Source organism: Lissotriton vulgaris, chromosome 3_2 (assembly GCF_964263255.1).
Source record: "Lissotriton vulgaris chromosome 3_2, aLisVul1.2, whole genome shotgun sequence".
Lineage (NCBI taxonomy): Eukaryota > Metazoa > Chordata > Amphibia > Caudata > Salamandridae > Lissotriton > Lissotriton vulgaris.
Genome location: NC_141690.1, coordinates 355,315 through 379,843, shown reverse-complemented (window position 1 = coordinate 379,843; position 24,529 = coordinate 355,315). Strand labels below are relative to the sequence as shown.

Genomic DNA, 24,529 nt, shown 5'->3' with positions numbered 1-24,529 from the left:
GGCAGACAACATGGTAGCCAAGACATATGCAAACAGGCAGGGCGGTACGAAATCTGCTACCCTGAACCTAACAGCACAGAAGATTGGTCGCAGGGCAGAGAACCACCCTCTAGCCCTAAAACTGTTCACATAAGAGCAAAGGACAGTGTTGAATTAGACTGCCTAAGAAGGGTGTTTCTGGCTTCTCAGGACCTCAGCTCACAGCAAGAAGCTTTGCGAGGAATTTTGTTAGAAGTTCAGAATCCCAACATTAGACATGTTTGCACCGCCCGAGAAGAAACAAGTACACAACTTCTCATGCTTTCTTGGTCTGGAATTTGGGTGGGTGCTCTATTCCATGGCCTCTACAACCTCTCTTTACCATTACAACTTCGATGCTCAAACCTCTGCTTTCACCCTCATAAGCGCCCTATAAATTGAAAGCAATCGTATAAACCACCATTTACTCCGCAGGCCAACACTTACCTTCTCTGACATCTCTGGAGATTGGCGCTTTGCTGTGGAAATTATGGTTCAGCGACTTGCCTGCAAATAAACAAAGCGAATAAGGCAAAAATCACCCAGAAACCCCAACTATGAACACAATTCCCTGAAAAAAAGCTTCATCAAGGTACCATGCGTGTATCCCATAGGCATGCGCAACATGAAATACTGATCGCATGCGCACACCGTGATTCGAGGGAGGAGGCTACACTGTGATGAACTACTCTTTCAGACAAGCGCGCAAATATACTTTACTCTTTTGCACCTGCGCACAGCTTAAGACACTGCTCACCTAGCCCTGTATGGACGGAATATAAGTGGACAGGGCCGAGGTTTAATTTAATATAAACTCGAGACTCCGGTGAAGTAAAATGTAACTGTTAAAAACATAATGAAACTTATACAGGTCCAAAAATCTAAAACACCGATTGAATCCAGAGGAAAACATTTGAAGCTGACGACAACTGAATCGCTTTTGGGCCGACTCTCAAGACAGACCCATTAGGTGTGTTCTCCCGACACCCATTATACGTGTTGATACACGACGAACTAACTGAGCACGAGCTTTTTTGGTTACATTAGTTTGTCAATATACCGTTTACAGGCAGAGCAGATTAAAGAATGATACAGACTAAAAGAATGCCGTACAATACGGGTATCCTTGACTCGAGCTCCAGGCTGCGGCAACACATGTGCGCCGTCCACTGGATTTAGAGTCTTGTTCCCTGATGTGGGTTTGACGCTACACCTGTTCGTACACGTGTCGTGATGGTTTGTCACGGAGTCTGGGCATGCGCAACTCTTGGTTGCAAGTATCTCCGGATCTGGGCATGCGCAGTGCAATGGCGGGGGCGGGGCATACTACGAGTCCAGGATTTCTCTTCCCGTCTTCCGCTCTGTCGTGCAGAGCCAGAACCTCAAAAATATTACTGGGGAAGGAAGCTTCTCCAAAAATGTCACAGCAGGCCTCATGCGAGGTGAGCTTACCTTCCCAAAACACGAAATTTTAAACTGTAAAGGGTACTCTGTGGTAGCGTTACACAAAATAAACTTTTATTTTTAATGAAGAGTACAAATTATTTTATGTTGCAAGGATAATACCGCTATTTAGCCAATACTCAATAATTAAGTTGCGATCATTCAATACCAGATAAGCCCTTTCCATGCGACGCGACGCGACATGGCAGGCAGGGGAGGGGGCGGAGCGGGGGTGTGGGAGGAGTGCGGGAACAGACGGCGAGGGGAGGAGAGTAGGAGGAGGAGAGTAGGGGAGGCACGGCCTAGCGGCCGTGCAATCAAGAAGTGAGGGGGCGGGAGAGTAGGCAAGGCAGGCGGCTGGGGGCATGTGCACGCGCTTTTAAGCTCAATGCGCATGCGCATTGAGCTTAAAAGTCACGGGCACTGCAAGGAATCGCCACGATTCCTTGCAAGTTGGATAAAGAGTGGATAAGCCCCCATAGTCTCGCTTGCTCGATGCGCATGCGCATCGATAGGCGAGACCTAAAAATAGTACCTCAATCACAGCGCTGGCCAATTCGGATGCAGCAAATAAGAGTCACAATAATGCCAACAAATGGTAAGCACGGAGGGGACTCCAAGCTATATACAATATCCCTAAAAAGCGACAGTGCATGCACGCTCTCCTAGTCGAGACCTAAAAAGTGCAGCTGACGTGGGGTGGTGGGAAGCTGCAACCTGCCTGGTCGGAGCCAAACATTTACTTCGGGCGTTGCAAGCACACCATAATGAGAAAGACCAGACTTGTCAGACAGCAGCACTGTACACAAATCTGCATGCAAACAGGTGGAAATGACTAGATAAAATACCTACAGCGAGTTTCCATATGTTTTTTTTACAGAAAAGTAGAAGGCCTTAATTTACATATAACTGGATCAGTGTCCAATGCCAGTAGCGGCTGGTGACATTTAAAAGTGGTGAGCGTAAAACAATTGTCGTACCGCGTTATAGCGAGCCCAAACCACATACGGTGGATTTGTGTATTTATTGATATTTTTACTTGGCAGAATCTTTACTGGCGATTCAGTTTGTTTCCTATAACTTATTACATTAATAAATGTTTTCCTAAGTCAAAAATTAAATTGTTTCTCCTGAAAGTGGCGTTGAAAGGTGTAATGGAAGAGGACGATCTTGTTTCAAGAAGTACTTTCATTCCAATTGAATAAATGATGTGCGTGTGTTCTTAAAACCCAACCATTAAGATATGTGTACCTAAGATTTTGCCTCCACTCTCGGGCTAAGGAAAACTCCCCCTTTGGGGTCTAATAATTTTGACCGCCAATAACCAGTCCACACCAGCGCTTCTGAAAAAGAAAAGTGTAGCAGAATGTATATTTCATCAATCCTTATTTTAAGTTGATATCCCCTTTTCCTGTCCATAGAGTGATTCTATACAAGGAGAGAGGGTATTGTTAGGTCCCTCCAGAAACGGTTTCAAAGGTTCCTGAATTATTTCGATGAATATAGGTTTTGACATATGAAACTTATGGTAGCTCTCTTTTATTATTTTGTTTTCAGCCCTGAAGAAACTCCCTGGATGGGAGTGAAATGCGTTGGCTGATTTTTTTTGTAAAGTGCCTGGTGATTTGTATTTTAAAACAACGGACAATTAAATAAAGAACTTTTCTATATACAGGAATAATACTTTCTCTGGACTTCTTTTTGGTGCGCCCCCGAAAAAATTGAGTAAAGTACTCTTCTTATTGGAGCTAGAAGGTGCGCGTGCGCACGGGATACTTAGTAGTAGTATACTTACTGATTGGGAATAATTTAAAACTAAGCACTAATGCCTACATGTAAAGAATAATGAAAAACTCATCGCGGAAGCCATCTAGGAAAAATTATGCACAGAATAACGATTACCTAATGAAAGAAAAAAACCATGCTGAGATGCATATACATTTTACATAAAAAATATCGAGCGCAACAGCCCGCCAGAGCTCGTGTAGGGAAGCGGGCAGATTGAGGGGGCGACGGGGTTTCTAAATTGACACCCTTAAACTGAAATGATGCATGAAATACATCTAACTCACTCGGAAGCCATGATTGAACAGGGGTACTGACTACCAGGCAAGACCGAGTGGGGGTAGGTCGCACTGGTGAGGGGGGAAGGGGGGGGGGGGGTGGAGCGGGACAGCAGTGGTCGAAGTGGGAAATAAAAAGTAGGGGAACTGTGGGTGGGGAATCAGGGGGCAGGAATAACCGAAGATTGAATCAGTGGGCGGAGTCAGGGGTGTGGCTAGAAATAGCAAAACATACCAATTTTTTGTACGTTTAGCATTTCACTGACTAGTTACAGCTTAGAACAATATTTAATTAAAACAATGGATAAACATGTTTATTTGTGGTTTAATTCAGGAAAAAGCAAACACTTATAGGGAATACAGGTTTATGTAAAGCGTGTGAAATATAAGCAGGAACAATATGTCACCTTCACCCTTTCGTTGCTGCCGTCGGCCAACTGACGTCGCGAGCACTACCTTTGTAGTGCTGCGCACGTCCGTTGGCCGACGCGGCCCTGCCCCCTCATCAGAACGCCCGCACCGCAGCGGAATTGCTGCGGCGGTTAAGCTGTTAATGCTTTTACTCTCATTGTTCAGAAATCCATGATTATTTTTTGTCTCAAACATTGAGGTCATGAATACAGGGCTCCTCATGTACACATGTGTTAAGCAGGGCTCAGGAGAGAAAGGGACTCTTCAGGAGAATCTAGAATCATGGAAAACCACAAAGGCTCCTTCATATTCATGTCAGCCAGCTAGCTGCTCAACCATAATATAGCAAAAAGAACAACTGCTGGACAGAATGCAGAATAATATCATACATTCACCCCAGTACAGAGATCTGGGCTTAAATCCATAGTTGTTTGCTCACCATGCCATTCCAGGTTGGATCCAGCCATATGCAAATCAGTCTTGTTCCTGCACCCAATGTGAACAGTCCAGCCCAAACTGCCAGGCCATATGTATTCAAGTGTCCTTTCATTCAGAAGTGAACACAAAGCAGTACCCACTGAACTATGCACATAAAATATTGCTCTTTGATATGCATGGTACATGTTCTTTGCAGCAGGCATATTCCCTTCTGCGCTACCTTAGATGAGTAAAAATGCCACTAGACAAAACATGCTCCCATCTCGCTCCAGCAGGTACATTGATCACCAAAGTTATCTTGGCACTTGTATTGTTGACCGAAACCTTCTGAATATACAAATAATTTTGCAGTGTTCTTAAAACTCCTGCACTTGTACATAAACGGTCCCCCCCAAACTAAACTGGCCCCCTACCCTTCCGGTCACCCTGGGAAATGCCTGCTCCTGCCCTTTCACTGCTTCTGTCCAGTCAGTACTCCTGCTCATGCTCGATCAACACTCCTGCTTTGTCAATTCCCCTGCCCCATCCCTTCTCCTGGCCCGTCACTGCTCCCGCCCCGTTCACTGCTCTTGTCCCATCACTTCTCTTGTCCCATCACTGCTCTTGTCCCATCACTTCTCTTGTCCCATCACTTCTCTTGTCCCATCACTTCTCTGGTCCCATCACTTCTCTGGTCCCATCACTTCTCTGGTCCCATCACTTCTCTGGTCCCATCACTTCTCTGGTCCCATCACTTCTCTGGTCCCATCACTTCTCTGGTCCCATCACTTCTCTGGTCCCATCACTTCTCTGGTACCATCACTTCTCTGGTACCATCACTTCTCTGGTACCATCACTTCTCTGGTACCATCACTTCTCTGGTACCATCACTTCTCTGGTACCATCACTTCTCTGGTACCATCACTTCTCTGGTCCCATCACTTCTCTGGTCCCATCACTTCACTGGTCCCATCACTTCTCTGGTCCCATCACTTCTCTGGTCCCATCACTTCTCTGGTCCCATCACTTCTCTGGTCCCATCACTTCTCTGGTCCCATCACTTCTCTGGTCCCATCACTTCTCTGGTCCCGTTCACCGCTCCTGTCCGTTCACCGCTCCTGTCCGTTCACCGCTCCTGTCCGTTCACCGCTCCTGTCCGTTCACCGCTCCTGTCCGTTCACCGCTCCTGTCCGTTCACCGCTCCTGTCCGTTCACCGCTCCTGTCCGTTCACCGCTCCTGTCCGTTCACCGCTCCTGTCCGTTCACCGCTCCTGTCCGTTCACCGCTCCTGTCCGTTCACCGCTCCTGTCCGTTCACCGCTCCTGTCCGTTCACTGCTCCTATCCATTTCTAATCGCCGCTCCTGTCCCCGTCACCGCTCCTGTCCCCGTCACCGCTCCTGTCCCCGTCACCGCTCCTGCCCTGTCACTTCTCCTGCCCTGTCACTTCTCCTGCCCTGTCACTTCTCCTGCCCTGTCACTTCTCCTGCCCTGTCACTTCTCCTGCCCTGTCACTTCTCCTGCCCTGTCACTTCTCCTGCCCTGTCACTTCTCCTGTCCCTGTCACTTCTCCTGTCCCTGTCACTTCTCCTGTCCCTGTCACTTCTCCGTCCCTGTCACTTCTCCTGCCCTGTCACTTCTCCTGCCCTGTCACTTCTCCTGCCCTGTCACCTCTCCTTTCCTGTCACCTCTCCTTTCCTGTGACCTCTCCTTTCCTGTCACCTCTTCTGTCCCGTCACTGCTCCTGCCCAGCTTACAACATTGACAAATTACACAAGGTGGAAAATACCCCACAGTACTCTGTTTGGGGAAAGCTCCTCTGTAATCACGAACTCCAATCTCACTGGCACATGACATGCTAAAGGCAGACGGCGCATTGTCATTCGAAAAGGGGGAAATCAGCCTCAATCGGAAACTAAAGCATTTTCAATCGGAAACTAAAGCATTTTCAATATTACATACAACAAAGCCATAGTTGTATGAATGTAGTATATTTATCTTTTCCAACCAACAACCTTTGACAAAGCCAATAGTCCTGGCTTGTTGTAGGTGTAATGTTACTTGTTGTATTATATATGTGGAGGCAATAACAGAAGCAGTAAAATACAAGTCGGGCAGCACATTACGCTGGGCACATATTTTTAGCATAAGTGTTTTAAGCCACATCCTTAATTATATCGGCCACGTCCCTTTGAGAGCCCCCAAGTTTTTCATCCCACTTAAAGCCCTGCCCCAATTGTGCTGTGAGTGATGGAAGGTCATGAAAAGTTGGTCGTATGGGTGTCAAGGGGGATCATATTGCCAGAGCCACTGTAGCGCCGATTCCCCAGCACACAGGCCCTTTACAAGGAGATACAAAGCTATACTGATCTGCGCTGCTTAACAATTTCAATCAGATCTGCAGCCATTTCAGTCTCAGACAAACAAAGTCAGCATAGAGGGAATTGAGACAAATAGTTTTTCTCAGTCTACTTTGATTGTACTGGGTTGCCTTCCTGAGGAACGGTGCAAAACATTTCAGTGCAGTGAAAAAAAATGTCTCCTTGAGTAACCCTATACACCGAAAAGTTCTTGCGTAACATGACACAATCATTGTATTGTATTGAAATTGCATTTATATAGTGCTTACTAGCCCCAACGAGGCGTCGAAGCGCTCTTTCTGAGAAAGCTCCTCTGTAATCACCAACTCCAATCTCACTGGCACATGACATGCTAAAGGTAGAGGGAGCGCATTGTCGTTCGAAAGGGGTTAATCAGCCTCAATCGGAATGACCATGGGCCTGCCCTCAGCCTGTGCGAGCTCAGGGAGGGGCTGCTGCAGCCTCTGGAGTTTAACAGAGAAGTGCGAGCAGCCCCTGAAAGAAAAAAAGTTATCGTTTTTTTTATTAAGTAGGACTATTCTTGCCGTCCCGGGATGCTTTTTCGAAAGTAAGAAGTAGGGGAACGGACTGAAATTATTTTTAGAAGTAGGGGCATACCGTCCCCTTCCGTCCCCGCCCACTTCTACCACTGCGGGACAGTAATAATCAAAATAAATTTTTAAACTTACCTTGCTTCCTCCCAATGCTGCCTCCGGGCCTGCGCCATCGCCTGGCATCAGCTCCTGCTCCTCCTGCCTGCACCTAGGCAGCCTTCCTCCCGCCCGCTCCCCTAAGTCAATCACACCGCTGCAATAGCAGCGGTGTGATTGGAGGCGGATGGCGCCCAGCTGGGCCTCTGTAAGCCAGGGAGCCATTTTCTCTATGTAGGCTGCAGCCTACCTAGAGAAAAAAAAAAAAAAAAAAAAAAAAAAAAGAGTGCGAAACTGCGCATGACTGGTTTGGTCGGCCCTGGGGACGAACAAACAGTCAGCACTAAAGACAGTGGGCTAGCCACGCCTCCCTTGCACCGGAGCAGGAACGCCCACCCTCCCGCCCCAAACCAGGCACTCCTGCTTTCTCCCCGTGCGAGAGGTAGAAATATGAAATGGTAGTTTTACCATTTCACGATTCTGCTTCTCTCACTGCGAGAAAGCAGTGGTGCGACGCCCCCATGCCCCAATGGATCAGCCGACACTGTCCAATGCCCTCACAAACATGCACCACAACACGATGATCTGAAGTGAAAGCACCATTTTACACAGTATATAATGGGATTGACCTTCCTGCACTAGGTCCCGCTTTATACAGTGCCTCAGTTTCCACAGTATTGTGAGAAAGTTCAACTATGCTAAAACGCTCAAAAATAAAGCTGTTATGATAAAATGCCACACTATTCTGAGCCAAGACTAAAGATGGAGTGCCCCGACACTCTATTTGTAACATAATGAACTCATTTTACTATTTCCAGATGTTCAGCAAATATTTGGTGGACACAAAACAAACCTCAGACCCCAAGTCACATATAATTAACATCTGCTTCAGTTTCCATTTAACAAGTGCTAAAAAGCCGTTTCCACTGCAGTCCATAACTCCCCAAGTTTAATAAAATTATTTTATTTTTACCATACCAAATCTATGTTAAATTCGGAAATCTGCAAATAATTTAAAGGAGGAAACAGCTTGGTAAAAATATGAAAAAACAACTTTTTACAAAATAGTAAAGAAGGACAATCCCAAAAATAGTAAAGAAGGACTATCCTGAGGAGGCGCTACGCAGCAACCAAGATGGCCGCATAGGCTCCCGGCTCCGCCGACCACCGCCTGCTGCTTGATGATCCTGCCAGACATCCTGATTTTACGGCCAACCCCGTGTGGATGAACTGTTGCTGAATCTGACGGTGCGGTCCCGAGACTTTTATCGCCCAGATTACCGGAGTTGTGTCGTGCTTAAGATCTCGGCCTAATCCAGCTTCTGAGCCGGGGCCTCTAGTACTTGCCCAGCCAGGTTGCAGTTGAATAACATCGGCCGTGGAACTCAGATAGGGTCCGGTCTCTTACAGTGGAGGTTATCCTGTCCTGTTTTTGGTGGCGAGTGTCTGGTCTGTTTTATACTGACGGAGTGGTGATAGGCTTCGTCTGTGGCTGTGGGGGGGGAAGGGGGGGAGGGGAGGTGGGGTGGAGTCCCCGTCGACCCGGTAGCCACCACATCCTGGGTATGCTGGGCCGGGGCCCTCACTCACGGTGGTTTCCTGCTGACCGATAATGCACCCTCCGTTGCCGTCCGCTCTTGCCTCTTCTCCCAGAGAGACCCGGCTCTTTGAGGAACCCACCCATGCTTGGAACCGAGCGAGTGGAGGCGGATCGGACGATCTGTGAGTCGACCTTGAAGACCGTAATGGCCGCCATCGGGGCACTTCAATTGCATCTGGAGACCGTTGTTCATAAAATGATCGCTGTGACATCGAAACTGGGCGACCGAGTCTGGGCTATGTTCTATTGCATGACTCAACAAACTGATTCTCCCACGATGCCCGTAGTAAAGGAGGATGGAGACCCCGTGTGCAATAAAGTTTTGACGCCATTGACCTGTTTGCAGAATACTTGCGGAATTGTCTCTCTGGGGGGGTATCGCTGCATTCACCATCGGAGCCGATTATTGTGGAGCTACCTGGTTCTTCACTCCTTGAGACTACGACTAGCAAAAACCGAAAGTCACTACTGTCCCTTCCCGCCCTTGTGGTTCTTTTACATCTACGGAGGAAAGGATATCTGGAATGCATGTCGTGAGGGAGATCTTACCAGTGGCGGATGCTTGCAGAGACTCAATGTGTTAGATTGGTCTCATATTAATCTTAATTGAACTTCCTATGAACTTTGACTCTCCTGGGGCGGTGATGGTGTTACCGGACAGAGTACGCATGAAAGATCGGAGGGGTCAAGGATGAGACTGTTGGTCTGGGTCTGATTTCGGGGCTTTAGAGGACTAGGGATTCGCGAACGTAATGCTTGCGGGAAGTTGGGCGGTGTTCAACGTCTCCCCTGTTTGGCTCTGTCTATAATATTATTGAGTACTTGGTGGTCTTCGGACAGGGGTTGTTCGTTTCAGGCGGGGAGGAAAGGTGTCCGGGAATCTGTAGGACATTCTCCTCCTCCATTCTTCTTATTCTACTTATTGTAGTTTAGTTAGTCGGGCGACAGGAACGCTGCTAGTTGGGGTTAGGCGAAAGCCACATGCAGGGGTGCAGGGTGGGGGGGATGGGTCTATAGTTTTGTTAGTTAGTTTAGTCTTTATGGTTTCTTTATCTCACGCTTTCCTTTCGCTCTCTTTTCATAACGTTGTGGTATTATCCTGATCTCGTATGTATTCCAGTATCTGGTGACCGTACTTCTTTTTCTATCCTGGCGTCAATTCGTGGGCAGGGTGTGGGTGCGGGCAACTGCGTTGGGTTATAGATTGCCTTGTCCTACATCCTGTTTTGTGCTTGCTAGCGCAGACGTCTCGGTCGTTCCCTTTAAATTGATCTGTGATTATTCTATTTTTGTACCTGCTCACTTCATTATAGTGTTTAAATGTATGGCACCAGATATGTCGGTTTCTTTTTCCTTGCTTTTTAGATTGGAGGGGGGGGGGGTTAAACATAAAATTAAACCTTCGTCTTATCCTGTAACGTCTTGCGAGTTCAATATAATGTTTATCCTGATTCGCTGCCGGACCTCAGGGTTGTCGACTGAAGAGCTGTGTCATTTGATAATATAGTGGGTCTTATTCTAGTGTTGCGGCCGGCCCCTGTAGTTGTTGACCCGTGCGTGTAATTTTATTGAACTGTACAATAAAGGTTTTTTTTTAAAAAAACAAAAAAAAACACAAAAAAAAAAAGGACTATCCCAAAAATTAGGTGCGGTGCACAGAAAAAACTACTGTATGAGGCTCGGTTGAGACCAATCGCAGAAAGGAGTAGGTGACGGCACCGGGGATACGCAACATTAGATAGCGGACTCTACAGCTGGCTTGTACAATACACAGAACCACAAACGGAGGCATAGATTGAGAGATAGAGCGATTTGCCGAGCATTATCCATTCTTTCGGTAAAAATCTTGAAAGGTATTAGGAAGCCAGGTTCCAAGTTCTAAGGTCGGCATTTTAGCTACTTCACATCTCCTCGAATGCAGCAATAATTGGCAAAGTATAGGTTCTTGATTCACACAAACCTGGAACGAGGTCCCGATCGACATCAGACGAGGTCCCGATCGACATCAGACGCGCCCCCTCAATGGACATCTTCTGTAAGACACTCAAGACCTGACTCTTCGACTGAACGGAGCAGCTTCCATAACCCTCCCCCCCCCCCCCCCCCCCCCCCCACAGCGCCTGAGACCCTCACGGGTGAGTAGCGCACTTTACAATTCCCCCTGATTGATGGACACAAAAAATATCACAGTAAAAATTAGCGATTAAGAATAAGCCTTACATGCCGTGAAGTGAACTCTCTTTTGGAAATTAAATGGTAAGTATTCTTGTGAAACTTTATGGTATAATACTCATATCAACGCAACATAATAATGCATACAGTAAAAGGCGCTATTCCAGTTAATATGATAGAGAACATTTTCACAATTACATTCATTACTTCTGACAAAAGCACCATCGAAAAGCTACGTGCAACCAGTCATGTACATTTCATCAACCTAGAACAAGTATACTTTGCTTTGTTTTTCCCATGCCCCAATTATTAATACATCAACTCTCATACAGCCAGACATCCCTCCCAATAGTAACAACAAATCCAGTTGACTAAAATATATTTTTTCCAATGTGAATAACTACACTACAACTTGACAATGTTGAAAAGTGCCTTCCATTAACAAGCACTGACAAGCCAATAGGTCTGGCTTTACTGTGCAACACATGTAAACACGCATTCAAAAATGCTGTTCACATAGATTGCATGTAAAAATGCTGTTTGCCAGATTAAATCCAGCACTATTGGCTTTGCCAAAGCTGAAACAATGGTTTCTAAAAAGGACTGCTTTCTGTATAGGAAGCTTTTAGGACACAAATTTGAATGTGACAAAGTGTAACAATTAGGTGTCCTTTTCAGATGTAAAACAGTCCCTCATATTTTACAGTATATGCACTTCCTGGATGGCGGAAAGAAATACCATTTAACCACTAGCATATGGTGAAAGAGAGCCATTCTTCCGAGTGGAACCAAAGTCCACTTAATTCATATTTTAAAGAGTTGGTTACAGTACGACAATAAGAGAGCCCAGCTGTCAAGTCAGTCTTAAAAACAAGCAGTGGCAAATCTCGCCTGTGGGACCTATTTGCTTCATTAACAGCAGCAGACAGCTGGAACACACACGCACTCATGATGTGCTTAACCAAAAATAAAATCTAGTTCCTGAAAAGGAAGCACATAAGTAAAGCAGCTGTGCTCCATGGAAGGAGCAAACATAGAAGGAAGCTAAGTCCACACAAGACAACAAGCACCAAGCATTGGCAAAGAGAATAGGTCTCGACTACGCAAGAGCTAATGGTTTTGGCAATGTATTTTAGCCCTTATGTACACCAATGTGGTTATTGTTCGGCCTGGCTAAAAGTTAATGGCGTGGGTAGGGATTGATTAGATTGGCCTGCAGTGGAGTGGAGTGGGGGTAAATTGGGTGTAATGGGGTAGATTGGAGTGGGGGAGAGTGGGTAGATTAATGTGATAGATTGGAGTGGGGTAAATTGAACTGGGGTAGATTACAGTGCGGTAGATTGGATCAGCGTATATATGAGTGGGGGTAGATTGAGGTAGAGCGGAGTGGGATAAATTGGGGTGGATTGGAGTGGGGTAGAATGGGGAAGCCTGGGGTGGGGTAGAGTGGAGTAGGGTAGATTAGAGCACAGTAGATTTGGTGTATGATAGAGAGTAGAACAGAATGGAGTGGCAGGCGATTGGGGTAATTATGAGTACGGAAGATTGGACTGGAGTGGGGTGGAGTTGAATGGAGTCGAGCCAAGAGTAGAGTGAAATAGATTGGGGAAGAGTGGAGTGTAGTGAGGTAGAGTGGAGTGTGATAGACTGTGTAGATTAGAGATGGGTAGATTGGAATAGAATGGGGTATATTGGAGTGGGGTAGACTGAGGCGGCTGATTGGAGTGAGGTAGTTTGGAGAGGAAGGGTCGGCTTGGGGTGGGTTAGAGTGGAGTGTGGTAAACTGGAGTGGGGTGGGTTGGATTGGAGTAGGGTAGGGTAGAGTGGGGTGGGGTGGACTGGACTGGACTGGGGTTTGGTAAATTGGAGTGGTTTGGGTTGGAGTGGGATAGATTGGGGCGGGGAATATTGGAGTAAGGGGAGATTTGGGTTGCATGGGGTAAATTGGAGTGGGTTCGATTGAAGTGAAGTGGGATAGATTTGGGTAGAGTGGGGCAGACTGGGTGAATTGGAGTGGGGTAGACTGGAATGGAGTGGGATAGGTTGGGGTAGGTCAGAGGGGGTAAATTGAAGTGGAGGAGATTGTGGTAGATTGGTACGAGGTAGATTGTGGTGGAGTGAGGTAGATTGTGGTGGAGTGGGGTAGATTGGGGTAGAGTAGTGAGGAGCTGGACATATTGCAGTGGAGTTTGGAGTGGGGTAAACTGGAATGGAGTGGAGTAAATTGGACTGGGTTAGAGTGGGGTGGATTCAGTAGATTGGGGTAGATTGCAGTGGAGTGGCGCAGACTTGCATTGAGTGTGGTACACTGGACTGGGTTGGATTGGGAAGGGGACATTGGAGTAGGGTAGATTGGGTTGTTAAAAATAAATCAAATAGAGGGACGAGGAAAGGTTGTCCTATCTGTTCCCCGATACTCAGTAGAGAAAATCAAAATTGGATAGGACACTTGTTACCACTCATACCAAGAGAAATATTGTGAAACCCTCATAAAGTCTGGAGACTGCCACGAAAAAACCAGAGAAAGCCTCAGGCGAGGCTAGGCAATACACACTTTGTTTAACCCGATGATTGCTGCCAAAACGTTTGTGTGGGGCGGAGAACAAGATATACCGCTTCTCGTTATACACAACGTTTATGAGGGTTTCACAATATTTCTCTTGGTATGAGTGGTAACAAGTGTCCTATCCAATTTTGATTTTCTCTAGATTGGGTTGTTGGCAGGGTACATTGCAGTGGAGTGTGGCAGGTGTGACTGGAGTGAAGTAGAGTGGGGTAGATTTGCGTAGAGTAGAGTGTGGTGAAGTGGGGAAGATCAGAGTGGAGAAGATTGTGGTAGGCCGGAGTGGGGTAGATTGTGGTAAAGTGGGTTATATTGGGGTACATTGGACAGGGGTGGATTGGGGTAGATTGGCGTGAATTGGGGAAGGCTAGGGTGGAGTGGAAAGGGATCGATCTGAGTGGAGTGCAATAGACTGGGTTGGAGTGGGGCTGATTGGGTTAGATTAAATGGAATGAAATGGAGTAGATTTGAGTGGAGTGGGCTACAATGGAGTGGAGTAGATTGCAGTGGGGTAGATTGTAGGGGAGCAGGATACAGTGGATCGTTGTGGAGTGGACTGGAGTAGATTGACATGTAGTAGGGTAGACTGGGTTAGTGTGGGGTAGAGTAGAGTGGTGTAGACTAGGGTGGGTTAACTAGGATGGGGTAGATTGGAATGGAATGGGGTAGAGTGGAGTGGGATAGATTGGAGTGGGTAAGTGGTGTGCAGTGAGCGGCGTGGAGTGACTGGCTTGGAGGCGTGCAGCATGTCGTAGAGTGGATGGGAGTGGAGTGGCATGTCGTGAAGTAGCATGTCAGAGTGGAGTGGCGCAGAATGGACTGGCGTAGCACAGAGTGGAAGGGCACAGAGTGGAGTGGCGTAGTGTGGAGTGTGCATGGTGTGGTGGCGAACTGCTATTATAAGCAACACATTTTTTAATTGGAATGACCATTACATTTGCACTGAAAAACAGTTTTACTTCTCACAAACAATGTGTGCACATGTCATCACCTAGTGTATTGATGTGTTTTCATCGTATTCAAATACTTGTTTTCACCACACTTTAGAATAACAAAAGAAAATGTGCTTCTGATATTCTGAAACATCAGTACAGTTAATTTTTTTGTGTGCTAAAACATGGATACTCAGCAAGATCATCACATATATTCTCTCACTCTGAAGTTAGAAAAAGAAAATACCAAGCTCCCTTGGAAGAGAAAGTTTGACATTTGACCTCTGTCTTTGAATGCACAGCAAATGTGACAAGATAAGAACAAGTTGTGAAGGCCTGTTTACAAAGAGCGAGTTTGTGGAAGAATAGTTACCAAAGCGAGTAACAATCCACATAGCCCAGGGTGAACAACAGGAAGAAAGAATTCTTAGGTCAGCTTTTTGAATTTGTAAAAAAAAAAAAAAAAACGAATAAAAAAGTGCCAGGGCCCAAATTATTTCTGAGAAGGCTACCACAGCTTGCACCATCCACTATGCCTATCAGACCTGTTAAAAGCTAGTACCAACGCAACCTATTAACCATCACACTCCTAGATATGCAACAGTTTGAACAGATCCGTGTCGCCCAAAGCTGCAAGTATGGCCAGGACACGCTGGTGTTGTTTTTAAATGTATACTTACATTGTTTAACAATCTACTGTTGTGCTCTGCTGAAAAAAAGACAGAATGCGCCACCATGTGGTAGACTGTGAAAATTATGTGCTGATGTTCAGAAATAGGTGCTTTTGTCGAGCAACTGGAAACACCAGCACAAATTAAGTATTGACTGGACTATGCCCACTGCAAGGTCACAATAGGTCTTTGGCAACTAGACAGCTTGTGCTGTCTGGTAGACTTGACCTAATCAATATATTGCAATCGAGGTAGTACAGACAGGGTACTTTGAGTGTGCACCAAAATCAAGGAGGCCTCCCCGCTTTCAAGTGATTATCTTGTTTGCAGGTGGTTCTCGCCACACCTCAGAAAGGCCTGGAGCTTGTGAACATCACGCATCTTTTACCAATGTGTGGTAAAGGATGGACCAATTTCTATGAGCCTGGTTATCGGTCTTACCAAGTCCAGCCTCCCTAGCCAAGGTGAAGTGGACAACACCACTGTGTCTTCCATTGCGGCTTCACTCCTCATACAAATGGACCACCGGTTAGAGCAGGCAGACCCTGAAGCAGAGGTCAGACCCGGGACCAGGGTTCAATTCCCGACGCAGCAGGGTCTTGAGCTCAAATGTCCATGGACTCGATAATTCTCGATAAAGTGCCTGACCTAATCATGGGTTCACACTCTGCAACTCTGGGCATTAAGCTTGCTTAATCTCCACAACGGCCCCCCGCGGCGGGATGCCTGGCTTTCACCTTGGGGATGCCCTGTAGGGGCTATCTCACAGGGAAAAGCCAGGACGGGTTCCCAAGGCAAGCGCGGAGATACCCCTTCGGGGGTCGATTCTGGCGCTATATAAGAAACATAATAATAACCGTATTTCAATTGCCTAAGAGGGTTAAAGATGGAACTTCCGGTATGGATTCATCCAGCCAGAGATTCTTTCACACGCAAGCTTTCACTTTTTTATTCATATATAAATCTCCCAGTGCCACGTTCAGTACCATGCCATTCAGTCATACTACATTGAACGCAAGGATCATTCCATTTTGGACTTACTGCATGAGACTGCGAGCGAATTAGGAAATGCTGTACTGTGAGTGAATAGTACTTGGGACTAAAAAGTGTGACCGTAATACCTTTCACAGTGCATAATGCTGACATTAGAGAATGGGATCCCCCACCAAACACCACTTTGCAGAAACAAAGAACTTTTGCAGAATTCAAGCTTTGAACCGTGAAAGTAAAACATTTGCAGGGCCTATACCTGCCACCTCTCTGCATAGTGACAGGATAGACAGCCTAATCTTTTCTGCCTTTTCCATACTCTCTCTCTCTTATTGATGAAATTCATTTTGACAGGGTTGTCATACGGGATCACCAGAACTCATTGGAAGGCTCAGGAGGGCCATAAGCAAAGATGTTGCATTCATTCATATCTATCGGACACTTTCCCTTATGCCTAGAGATGTAGTATACATAGGAATGGCTGACAGCAGGCCAGTCCCAGTACGAAGTAACACCAAGGAGCTGCAAGAGAAGGGCCAGAAGAACAATTGGATGGGAGAGCAAGATAGTCCTTAACCACCCAGATACCCGATGTCTGGCATGATGAAGAAAACACGAGATCTGAGCAAGATTAAGAGTAGTCTTACGCCACTGTTACATACACCCTTCATCAAGAAATCACACAGATCGCTAGTGAAACGGATAGCATACTATAAAATGTAATATCGTCATTGAATAGTAATCTGGAGGAGATTAATGAGTCACAATAATTATTACACATGACCTTTACATTTATAGACACACCCAGCAAGGGGCGTAGAAATATAATTATATATCTAATTTTAGAAAACCTACTGATGGTTTTCCTAAGGTGACATAAATGGGCAGCATCCATTTACAGTGGTCCTTATTGAGTACGTGCATTCGACTCATAACCTAAAAACTGCATGTATATTATTTTATGCAGCTGAGAAAATGGGGAGGAGTCAGATGATCGATTCGCCTCAAGAGTTTATGTTCCCTTGAAGGAGCGAATCATAGCATCAGGACAGCCTCCATCTCTGGTCAGATCCATCTCTGGTCAGAGTGAGACGTAGGGAAGATGAACTGGGTGAGTGTACTCTTGCAGCGACGTGAACTAAAAGTGTAGATCTAAGCCTGATGAATGCATACATTTGATCACAGTCTAACAAAAAAAGCCACCCAAATACATAGCAGAAGGCTGCTAACTTCATAAAGATATGAACCACAACAATTGTCCATGCCCTTCGTGCTGCCTGGGTTTTCATCAATGGCCGACTTCTCCATGACCAATATCAAATAATTTCAATATATACAAACTCGTGCTCGGTTTTATAAACCGGTAAAAAAAAGCACATTACTGAACGTACTTTCTTCTACATAATAAAATGTATTACTGTGGAATAGGCGAAATGTATTCCTGTGGTTCCAGTAAAAAAAAATCAATGTCCTGACGGTGGACCTCCTCTTCTGGTCACACAATACAATTCTCAAATTCTTGCCTAATTAGTCAGCCAAGATGGAATTACAGAAATGTAGTAATGAATATGGCAAATAACTAATTGGTAGAGAAAAATTTCAGCACTTTTAAGACCCCAACATCAAAGCCATAGCGAAGGTAGGGCCAGTGTGCAGCTTTTCATTCATTCATTACAAGTCATAACTTCACATGGCGTAACAGTGAAAGTCATTGTTCATTTACAGGTAGACACGCAGTAAAAAATCCTTAGAATTAAAAATGTGTTACATACATGTCTCAATCTACAACAATGCAAGAATATGCCTGTGTTTTCAAGTATGTGTATGAACATTTAGCGAGTTGAATGATCTGTGCATCCTGTCTACATGTGCTTGTTCTTGCCAGAAGGGTATAGACTGTTTCACAGATACCTTGGGCCCCGTTTCAGAGGACCTCTTACCTGGCTTTGGTTCTAATATTTATAATCTACTTAGCCGGAACCAAACATATTACCAACACCTATTTTTAGGGTGCCTCAAACTAGGTATAATTACTCGCAAAAACAGTGCCACTTACAGCTTACAATCAACCACAATACTGAGGCGAAAATTGCCTTTTTTTTGTCAACTGGAGACCTAAAAGCCTCAGCTGGGGTTCTCACACAGGTAGAGATCCCATCTTCATGTACATCCTTCGATATCATCAAAAAAACATTCACAGTACTACAAAGTATAACCTTAAGTGCATGCCTAGTGTTCACGTTGGGAATTAAATCAAATCCCTGCAATTAGAAATCTTACAATAACATATCCATTCGTGTGTGGCGGGAACAGCTCTTGTACCATAGAAGTGATGACAACATTGAGATATCCCAGTTACCCAGGCAACAATCATCATGACGAATGTGGTAGAAATTCGATAAATACGTGGACCTCTTTAAATCCTCAGGCGAGGCTGAAATGCCAAATCTGCCTCAATTACAAGAACCCTAAACTGAAGTATTGCGTGGAAACTGGTTATGAGACATAATCCATCATAACTAACTCAAACTACAGCCAGAAGGAGTGGGTTATGATAACATGTCAAGCAAAGGTTAACTAAAGGATTAAATACAGACACATTGACCATCTAATCAGCTGTATACTTTTGTTAAAGTTCGGGTATCTTCTTATAGGTTTGTTGTACTATGCGATCTAATCATATTTTAGGATCATTGTTTGTTTTTCATTTGTCTGCTCATGAAACAAAATTATTCTTTACTAAAAAAAAAAAAGTGGTACAAGCTTTAATTAGAGGCATCAATATTTGCCACAAGTAATTTAATTTTAACTGAATCAGAGCTTTCATAACTCAAATTGCAGAGGTCTGATTTCCCTTCACCAGAAAAGTCGACCTCAATGAGGTAAGCACAACTACTCCCAGACCGTGATGCATACAAACTACTGTTTGGGACTCTAGGCTGACATGTTTGTGCTTAATCCGTAAAATAATAAGTGCCAGGGGCGAAAGTTTTACTTAGAAACCGGCAGGCGGTGCTATCGAACGTCTTGATGCCAAACACATCAAAGCTAGACTTAATTTCACCTCCAGTCTCTTTAATCCATCACCAGACAATCCCCTGCTCATTAACTCACTACAGTAGGTACTTCTTCACCCTTGCTTTCTCCCTTTGTCACAGTTTTTGCCATCCTCTTCATACAGCTTTTCCGCTTTTTAGGTCACGTCTAGCCTTAGCAGCGCGCATGCGCTGCTCTTGCAATGACGAGGGCCTTTTGGAATCTATCTGATTCCAAAGCGTGCACGAGGGGATTGGATGCTTTACTGGTGGCATGATACACTGGGGACTTTTTTTTTCGCCACCAGTAAAGGAAGTCCCCGCGTACACATCTTCTGTCCGTCCCATGACGGGCAGCGCTTGTGTTAAAGTAGCTGTCAGACTGCGACTGTGGTCTGATACCTAATTCATACTGCGAGTTGCAGCACTAAAGTTACTTTGAACGCAAAACGTCACGTTTTTCCTGTAACTTTTACAATTTTAGCAACTGTCTTCCAAATCACTAGTCACTTAGAAATCGCAAACGGAAAGGAGCGTTTGTTCATGGGTTTTGACACATGGAAAAGTCTCAAATGGAAATAAACAGTCTGCAACAAATATGATGTACATATATTTGACGTGCTCTAAAAATCTGTGCATATTTTATTTTAAATTGCTTTCAGAAGTTGCACCTGCACTCACCTTAGGGGTCAGTATTGACGGCCACCTTGTTACAGCAGAAAAGAGTATGCAGTCATGCAAAAAGCGGGCCTATCCCCCTATTCCGAGCAGCACAATGCGGGAGGCTAGACACCGTACTCAACCGACATAGCACAGGTGCAGAACATATAGATGGCAGCCCACCTCCCTGCAACAGCAAGGTAGGGAAGAACGCTTGAAGGCGCCCACCCGCTCACTTATTTGACGACTGCCGGCTGAAGAGTTTTTGACAGAGCTTTGCCATACTGGAACCATTTCAGACGCAACTCACCTGGTGACTGAATTCAAACATGACCTCTGACCTATGACAAAACATCTGCATAGCACAGCAATATTTGCATTGGGCAGAATGTAAGGAGAAATGGGCCGATAGTTCTGGTTTGCAATCTGGAGATATAAGAGATAAAGGTGTTGAATAAAGTGTGTCTTTTAAAACGGTGTGCATTCTCCCACTTTGTATTCATTTGAGAAGTTTTATTTGACATTAATAGGTAATTCTAAAACTGCCTATATTCAGGGGCACCGTAAGGACAAAGAGAATAATGTAAAAACATCCTCTGTCTAAGTGGGTTCGCATACTTGCATTGGAAGGTTTATGCATTTGGTCAGCCATGCACTCATGCATCCATTCATCCACCCATTAAACCATTCCTGCTCTCACCAACTTGCCCATGCTCAATATCAGGCAGACTAACTCACCATTCAATGAAGAGACCCTTTGACCTATGGCGCGCCAGTGCTTGTCTGTCTCTATGAGGATCTTAGTTGGCTGCCCGTTTCTCCCGAACTCTAACTCAGCCGTTTTCATGTCTGTTTTCTCCTAAAGATGGGTCTTAAGGTTGTGTTCTTTTAACCTGTATACCTTCCTCTCACTCTCTGCAGAACACCTCTAGCATTACACCTCATGTGCCTGTTTCTTATCCGGATTGCTTTTGCCGGCCTCATTAATTGCCTGTCACTTCCTGTCCCTCGCCACTCATTGGAATCAGTGATTCATTATTTGATGACTACACCTTAGCTGTGGCTTAAAGTTACAGCAGCATGTAACACTATGTCAGGGGTCCTGCATTTTTTTCAGAAATATATTCCCACTATTGAGACTGGTAGTAAAACGTTTTAAAACTGAGAATGGAATAATAATTGTATCACATTGCAATATCCATTAGGGCTGGGCAGAAGTCGCGTAAGGCACTTACGCGGAGAGGCATGGAGATTGAACCAATCTCCGTGCCTCTCCGCATATTTCCATTACGCGCCGCCCGCCCGCAATATTAAAGGACATTAAAAAGACTAAAATAAGATCTAAATAAAACTTAGCTACTCGCGGGGTCATCCTTGTCCATCTAGCCCTCTTCTTGGAACTGCGCATGCGCGGCAGCCTGCGCATGCGTATTCCTCGACAGGAATGTGCATGTGCAAGCTCCCACGCTTGCACAGGTCCAAGAATAAGGCTAGATGGAGAACATTCCGTAGGTGGAACGGAGATGTCCGCCCACCCCTAATATCCATATAATTTTTTTTTTTAGAGTTTTATATAGCGCAAACTCGACCCGGAGGTATCAAAGCACTTTACATGAACACCAGTTGAATTACAGACGGACACATTCATTTTTGGAATGCACTGGGAGAATATGAGATTTGCCCAGAATCACAGGATGTGGAGCTTCCCTGCCGAGACTTCAACCCGTTTTCCAGCTTTGAGGTCAGCCGTTAGGCCACATCCTCTGGGAATGATACCATGAGGTACTGTATTTCCTGGGTGCTGGTGCTCTAATTACCAGGTGCAGTAAAAACATACTATGGCAAGAATTCGTCTGGGAAAGTTGGAATAACATACAAAAAGATGGCTTTCACAAGTTAACTCACATTGGTAACCCTAGGAAATTTTGTGAGGTTTGATCTGCCAATTTTACTAGCAGGAAATTGCAAGTGATGCAACGTTTATATACTCATCATTGCAATTAATATGTGCAAAAACAAGTTTGTGTATGAATCAGAATTTACCATCTCACTTGTACCTGGTACCTTAGTGCGTATAAACTACAATATATAACAAACTTGTATGCAGATTCCAGAAGTAAAGTCTGAAGTATGAAAGCAGTGCAGTATAGGACAGAAATTTCGGATTTCATTTTCCAGTGCAGTTTATTACTGCATTATCACAATTTAATTTGATATTATACTATATAATATCGCATTTTCCCTCAGTGGAACAGTTTCAGGAAGCAAAGCCAAACATGGATCAGTAGAAGAGGTGAAACGAAGAAATGCCCATAGGAACAAGTATTGGCATAGCCAATAGGTCTCGCTTTTGGGACCTTAGAAGTATTAAGTTATGCAGCACAATATCCTTGGCGCACCAATATTACTGTTGCATGGTTAAACACTTATAAGGTCCCAAAGGCGAGACCTATTGGCTATACCAATACTTGTTATTTTTCGCTCTCTTGCCGTGGATCAGAGACTGCTGTGGCAAAATAAGTGCTCGTGGGCCCCATCTGCAGATTCTGGCTCAAATTAAGCACTGTATGCAGCCCCCTTTCACAAAGGACGAAAGTCAATATTTTGGTTATAATTTAATTGATCTTCAAACCACTTTCTAAACACTAAATAATTAACTGATTTGAAAAGTTCTGAAGTGCAATATAAGGCAGAAGCGATCAGTCATGTACTCCTGAAATTTAGGCAAAAAAGATTTGACATTTGAATCACTCATGTTAGACCAAAATATAGAAATTGAATAAGAGAAAGTGGTAAGCTAATCAGTGCTACACTCTTGCTCAACAGTTTACTCTCAGATAGCCTTCTGTAATCCAAAAAACATATTGTATGTTTTGTCCTATCAGACTGCCTATGTATCCTTATACAAAACACTGGTTATGGAAAATAGGGGGCAAGCACCAGCCTTCATGCTTATTCCACAGACTAGTTTGAGCAACCTTGTCAAATGTGGTAGAGAAAAAAACATGCACCAAGCAGCGGCACCAACCAAGGCACTCTTAGCCTTTATGGTTACACTGTACAATGAGAATGTTGCCCCATCTAATGCAGTCTACGTTTTGGAGGAACAGTCAACTCCATTAGCCTACTGCCAGGGATGCTCGTTGAAGACTTTTACACTAGGATCAGTATCTCACTATTTTAAAATAAATAAGTGAAAAAACAAAAACACACATGGGCAACTTTGAAGCCTCTTTTGCAGAAAGAGACAAAATGAATAACTTCAAATGTTATGGAGCAGGTGGCGTGGCTTGCCGTCCACGCCTCACGATACGGGGATGCAGAAGCAGCTTCTCTCGTTGGCACCGGTATACAGCATCGTCACAATGGCCATCAAGTAAGGTAGTGGCAGCCAACATATACTTCAACGCCAGGGGAGCGCTGCTTCCGTGATATTGGCAGAGCACCTCCTTTTCCCCAGAGGCGCCCGCGATCTTGCTGGAACGAAGCAACATCGTGGGTACCGGTTAATGAATTTTAACTGCATTTAATTGCCTTTAAAACACCATTTCATCGTATTTCATCACCTAGACTGCATTCAAGAGTGCTTCATCCTGTTTTTCACCTCCATTACGGGCAGGAGTGGCTTCCTTATTTTGATTGAGTTTTTTTCCCTCACTACACTTATTTTTCTGACAGACTGAACTTTTCAATAACCTTCTTCTACTGCCTATGTTATTTCCTCAGTTTCACTGTGTTTTTCCTTCCCTCAGATGTGAAGCCTTCATTATTTTGTTTCCCCCTTTCTTTTCAGTGGGATCCACAAGAGTCTGCTCACACTTATAACTTCCTACCTCTCTGTTTACCTTCACTAGGTCCCTGTACATGGGAAGACAAGCATCCTATTAAGAATTTGTCAATTAAATATAATATCTCAGATACCCTTCTGTAATCCCAACAGCATATTACAATGGAGGATTGACTTCTGCACTTCCTCACACAGTGGCAACTCCTCGGCTTCTTCCTCTTCCTCCACTTCAACTTCCAACATAATCCAAGCAAGAAGTCAATCAAACGATGTAAAAAAGACCGACTCCTACAAAACCTCCTCCCATTGTCTCAATGGATTTTCTTCTGGAGGCGATTAGGGCCTTACGTCCTTATATGGAAGGAAGGAATGCCAAACTACATTTTCTCAGCGACAGATGGTCTCACATGGGGGAAAGGATATCCGCAGCAGAACAACAAATTACAAACCTCAACGAAACCTCCATCCCAGTGAACTCTCTTCAAACACAGGCCTCCACCCTACAGAAACATGTCAAAGACCTTTAAAATCGAAACTGAAGGAATAACCTGTGAATTTACAGTCTTCTGGAGGGAACAGAGGGAACAAACTGTCATATTCCTTAAATATTTTCTTCCTAAGCTACTCAGCCCAGCACTTAACATTCAACAAGTGCATAGACCATCTTTCTGCAACTGCTTCTACTTCAAGGAAACCTAGGGGAGTTATTCTCTTTTTTGGAGTACACAGAACTAATCCAGGTCACCTTTGCTGCCAAAC

The 24,529-nt window shown here is 44.8% G+C and overlaps 1 protein-coding gene across 11 annotated transcripts in view; it reads right to left on the bottom strand.

The window, feature by feature from the left end:
• The window catches only part of APBB2 (amyloid beta precursor protein binding family B member 2), a 973,994-nt gene that overhangs the window by 932,866 nt on the left and 16,599 nt on the right, over positions 1 to 24,529 (bottom strand). Inside the window, exon 2 of one of the 11 annotated variants that reach the window (XM_086963918.1) lies at positions 466 to 525. The exons of the other annotated variants lie outside the window; for them this stretch is intronic. The gene's annotated coding sequence lies outside the window, so the exon portion shown is untranslated. The remainder of the gene's footprint in view (positions 1 to 465; positions 526 to 24,529) is intronic. 11 annotated transcript variants of the gene reach the window in all.